This window comes from Euphorbia lathyris, chromosome 1 (assembly GCF_963576675.1).
Source record: "Euphorbia lathyris chromosome 1, ddEupLath1.1, whole genome shotgun sequence".
Classification (NCBI taxonomy): Eukaryota; Viridiplantae; Streptophyta; class Magnoliopsida; order Malpighiales; family Euphorbiaceae; genus Euphorbia; species Euphorbia lathyris.
The window spans coordinates 36,282,513-36,288,512 of NC_088910.1; positions in this window are offsets into that span (position 1 = coordinate 36,282,513).

Consider the following 6,000-nt stretch of genomic DNA (forward strand, 5'->3'; position numbering starts at 1 on the left):
CTAATAACACTCAATCATGGATAAAAATACTTCATTCATTGATAAGAGATACTTACAGTCGCCGTCTAAATGGCTGGATAGGCCTGTAGAAGAACTACTCACTCATTGTCATGAGTGAACAGCTTGTTCTTCCCAAAAACATTCTTCAAACGGAAATAAAAACAGAAAATATCTAAGTTAATGGTGGCGGCAATGCCGAGGTACCTATCATAAAAACATTTCTCCTATTTATACTCCCCTTACATCAACCCTAATTACAAGGGCAAAAAGTCACAAAAAAGGTAAAAGTACGGATAAGTAAACAATCTTCCTACACTTGGCACAAGATGGGAAGCTGTCTTGCTTTCCATGTTTTTTCTTCTCTTTCTCTCTCCTGTAACTTGCTCGACCCGTGCATTTATCCGATTTCCTTCCAAATGACCCGTTAATGTTGTTGTTTAAGCTGTTCTGTTCTATTGAGAGGCTGTTCGTGAAGGTTCCTGCTTGAACTGTAATTTTTGGCTGTTTCTTCCATTTCTGGTTGAAAACTAGGACTTTGGGGCTCTTTTCCATGAATGATCGTCTTCATAAATTTGCTCTTTTTACTCGCATCAAAATACCCCCAACTTAAGCTTTTGCTTGTCCTCGAGCAACACATCAAAATAAATGGAGGAACATGATGAAATTACATAAACAAAAGAACAGTTAAGACAATGCATTTAATGTTACTTGTGATGATTGAAATTTAAATGATGAGAGATTTAGCTGACATAACTAGTTCATGAATCCCCTAATCAAAGATCAATCATTTTCCTAGTACATCTGGGAATTCGCTCCTCTCTCACAGTGTTTTCTCTCTGATTGCAGGGTGTTTAAGTCACTCGACAGCTATGTATAAAAAAGAATAAGTTTTGACCTGCCTTCCTGTCCAACAGATACTTGAAACAACTCTTGGCACTTCGGAATCCTTACAAGGTTGGGGGTGGTTTGAATGGTGAATTGGTTGGAGTAGCTGTTTTGTGTTTGGCGGATAGGTTTAGCTTTGAGGAGCTGGTCATTTTCTGTTTGTAGGCTTTCCTGTTTCATTTTTTTCTTTTTGAATGCTTTGAGGGGACAGATTCTCTTCTGTTTATTTCACAACGTCCCCTCTGATATTTTTAGGGAAACAGGGCCTTTTTCTTTTGTTACCAGACCTCAGCTATGGTTGTTTGATTGGTGAATGATTGGATGTTCATCCTCATGTGCCAAGATTCATTTCTTTCTACTGAAGGGAAAACAAGGCAAAATCTAACTTAACTAATATACACAAAGCCCACATAATAATGAAATAGTTTGCATACAACATGCATAATTTAGGCACAAGCCTCACTGGTTGTTTGTACTTAGTCAATATTTGATCTGATCAGGGACTTCACAAATTAATTACTCAGCCTAAACTATTCATCAACAAATCATCAAATCATCACAAAGAAAACAACAATTTCATGGTGACTTAACTATGCTCAGTTTGGTAGAATCATCCCAAAGTGATTATGGATGGTTGAGTTGCGGGTGAAGCGCACAGGGTGATTATGGTGATTGTGCTTTGTTTTTCTTTTTATGGGGTGATGCTGACATGAAGCGAGGACTAAGCAAAAAATCAGAAGTGGGAATAAAATGATTTGAGCATGGCAAACATTATAGCAAAATTTTTAAACAGCCAAACAATTGTGAAGACACAAGTCTCCTACCCCCAACTTAACAAACACATTGTCCTCAATGGAAAACAATTGGGCAGGAGACCGGTCTCAACAGCGTCGCGCGAAAACAACAGCAGTAGCAAGTCGAACAAAGGATAGAGAGAAAGAGAGTGATACATTTACACTGTGGGGGACTGGGAGGACTCTGCCTCCTCATCTGCCTGGGGCTTTGGAACAGAGGGTGTGGTACCTGCGTCAACTGGTTCATTCTTGATAGGGCTCTTCTGTGATTCATCAAAAACATGGGGCTTTAGTGCCGACTGGTTGTTCCCTTCTAGAATGGCTATTCTGGCTCGTAAAATCTCCACTTCTTGCTCATAGGCATTGATTCGATGCTCCATTACGCGCATGTTGATAAGGACAGTCTCCATGCTTAATCTAGCGGCAATGCGATAGATTTTATCATCATCATCGGTTGGTGGTTGTTCTGGAACGGAGCGTATGGGTGTGACATGAGCAGGTTCTGGTATGGAATCTTCGGATCTGCGTCTCTTGGACGGACCAGCTGGGTCTTTGTCCTTTTTCTTGAGTTGTTCCGCCTCTCGCCATAGGTACCAAAATCCTTTGATATCACAACAGATTTCAATCCGCTTCATCACCTGCAAGTTCAAGGGATCCATAACTGGACCAAGGGTTAGTGTAGTGAATTTGGGATCGAAAAATCCCAAATTCTGAGCAATGGTGGTGATGAATGGTCCACAGAACAGGCCAGCAACATTCTTCTTTTGTTGTAAGGAGGCAATGTACTCAACAAAATAGTACCCAACAGTGAGCGGCTTCCGGTCATGCAAACATGCTAGTGCGAACAGGTCAGCGGATGGGACTGTGGCTTGATGGACCCTGCCAAAAAGTGAACCAGCAAGAACATGGTGTAAATATTTCAATGAATAGTTCTCGATACCTGAGGCCTTGGAGGAACTAGGGTTATATTCGGCGTGACCGATGATTGAATGCCAGAAGGCACTAGCATCGAATTCATCTGGAATCTCACGGTAAGCCGATAGGTAGGGTTCTTCTTCGAGTTTGGTTTGGTCGACCAGGCCAAGAAAAATGTTCATTTTGTTGATGGAGCAGTTCATGTGGTTTCCCATGAGTCGAAATTGGTAGCGCTTGTGATGATTGGGGTCAGTGTACTTGGCATCCCGTTGAAATGTGGAAATAAACTCCATTGTGAGTTCATGGTATGTGAACTCGTCAATGGCTAGAAATTTAGCCAGATTTGCACCTTCAATCATTTGCTTAACCTCCGCATCAAGACCAACCTCTCGCAAACTTTCCCAGCAGATATATCAGGTGGCGCACAGCTCCGTGTTTTGGAAGGTTTCGTAATTGGTTTGCTCGGTTTCATCGGAGAAAGTAAGAAGTTGCTTGGAGGGGACAAGAGAGGTTTGGGTGCTAGAACTCACATCGGGTTTTTTTTTCTTTGCCCTTAGTGGCAGTAGCCGACCTTGTATTCTTTCGTGCCATGGCGGAATGTCAAAAGCGGTTTAGGAGGGTTGGGAGGTGCAGAAAAGTGTGTGTTTAGTAAAATGGCCATCCTTTATACAAAATGGTGTGGAAAGGCGAACCGTCAAGGATGGTTGCAACCGTTTGAACCAATCATTTTCCTTATTCCACCGTAAGAATAGGAGATGAAACTGCCCTGTTTGGAAAGAGGGGTAGCCACATCAATTCTTGTGACCGTTGTGGTTGAAAGTCTGCTGTCTGACAATGTGGCATTAAAGGACAAGACGGCTGAGGCGGTGAGTGTCTCGTGAGTGATGCGAGTAGGTGAGAGGAATGATTGTTCATACTTCCCTATGTACTTAGACACAAAATTATTCAAAAAGGGTACTAAAATAGGGGATGTGAGAAAAGGAAATTTAAACTAAACTAAATTGCAGAAAATTTAAAGAAAATAAAATGGAAACATGAAATTTATTTACCCCCAACTTGTGATTTGTCATGGATTGGTTAGGCGATGAGTGATGCCCACAGTTCCGGGGGGTTCATGGGCCAAATAAGGCTTGAGGTGTTGTCCATTAACTTTAAATGTATTGCCCTTGGTGTTTTGAATTTCTATCGCCCCGTGAGGAAATATGGTGAATGGTGAATGGTCCAGACCACCGCGAACGAAGTTTACCAGGAAACAGGCGCAAGCGTGAGTTATATAGTAGCACATGATCACCTTCTTTAAAATGCTTGGTCTGAATATGCTGATCATGCCACTATTTGGTCCTTTCCTTGTACTTGATCGCATTTTCATAAGTGAATAAGCGGAATTCATCCATTTCATTCAACTGAGCACACCTGTTTAGCTTAACATCCTGATCATCAAAATTTAGAAATGTTAGTGCCCAGTATGCTTTATGTTCTAATTCAACAGGGAGGTGGCATGCCTTTCCGAACAGGAGCCGGAAAGGGGACATCCCTATGGGTGTTTTATAGGCTGTGTGGTAAGCCCATAATGCATTATCGAGTTTTAGAGACCAGTCCTTTCGTGAAGAATTGACTGTTTTCTCTAAAATTCTCTTCAGCTCCCTGTTTGATAATTCCACATGTCCACTCGTTTGGGGGTGGTATGGTGTGGCAATACGATGCGTGACACCGTATTTTTGAAGTAGTTTCTCAAATAATTGGTTACAGAAATGAGTACCTTGATCACTTGTAACTGCCCTTGGTACTCCAAATCGGGTAAACAATTGTTTCAAAAATTTTATTACTACATTGGCATCATTCGAGGGACACGCGCATGCTTCTACCCATTTACTCACATAGTCTACAGCGACTAGGATATACTGATTTGCAAAAGAGATGGGAAATGGTCCCATGAAGTTGATACCCCATACATCACAAATCTCGCAAACAACGATGTTGTTTAGAGGCATGGCGTTTTGGGCAGAGATATTGCCTGTTTGTTGACAGTCATCGCATCGCTGAACGAACTGTTGCGCATCTTTGTATATGGTGGGCCAGAAGAAACCTGCTTGAAAAACCTTTGCAGTTGTTCGATTGGCCCCAAAGTGACCGCCTGATTCCGCAGCGTGGCATTTTTGCAAGATCTCCATTCCTTCTTCTTTAGTCACACATCTTCGCAGGAGTTGGTCTGCACATAATTTAAATAGATAAGGTTCCTCCCAAATGTAATATTTAATATCAGAATAAAACTTTCATTTTCTATTAGTAGAATATCAAAAAGGTTTTATTTTGCACGCTAAGAAATTCGCAATGTCAGCAAACCAAGGGAGCGTGGAAATGGCAAACAGTTGTTCATCAGGAAAATGTTCGAGGATCTCGGATTGTTCGATTTCCGTGCTTGTTTGTATTCTGGATAAGTGATCATCTGCTAGATTTTCTCATCCCTTTTTATCCTTGATCTCTAAATCAAACTCTTGTAAGAGTAGCAACCATCGTATTAGTCGTCGTTTAGCGTCCTTCTTGGCGAACAGGTATTTCAAGGCAGAATGATCGGTGTAAACAGTTACTCTGGAGAGCACGAGATAGGGACGAAATTTATCAAACGCATAGACCACTGCAAGCAACTTTTTGTCTGTGGTTGTGTAATTCTGTTGAGCGTCATTCAGAGTTTTGCTAGCATAGTGTATGGGCTTAAACTTCTTATTGATTCGTTGTCCAAGAATAGCCCCTACACTGAGATCACTGGCATCGCACATGAGTTCGAATGGTGCGTCCTAATTTGGTGCGGTGAGTATAGGTGCATGTGTCAGAAGCTTCTTGATCTGTTCGAATGCCTGGTTGCACTCATCTATGAATATGAAGTCAACTTCTTTGTGTAGTAGTGCAGAGAGTGGTTGTGCAATCTTTGAGAAGTCCTTGATGAATCGCCTGTAGAAGCCAGCGTGTCCCAAAAAACTTCGAATGTCTTTGACCGTTTTGGGCGCAGGTAGTTTCTCGATTACCTCTACTTTAGCTTTGTCAAATTCCAACCCTTTTCTCGATATTTTCTGACCAAGTACAATACCCCCTGTTACCATAAAGTGGCACTTTCCCAATTTAGGACTAACTGTGTTTCCGTGCAGCGTTCTAGAACAGCTTCTAAGTTCTCCAAACAAGCTTCGAAGGATGTTCCATAAACCGAAAAATCGTCCATAAATATTTCTACTGTTTTCTCGATCATGTCATGAAATATGGCCATCATGCACCTCCGAAATGTCGCTGGGGCATTGCACAGCCCAAATGGCATTTGTTTGTACGCGAAGGTCCCATATGGACAGGTAAATGTTGTCTTTTCTTGATCTTTGGTGCAGATGTGGATCTGATTATACCCGGAGTATCCGTCGAG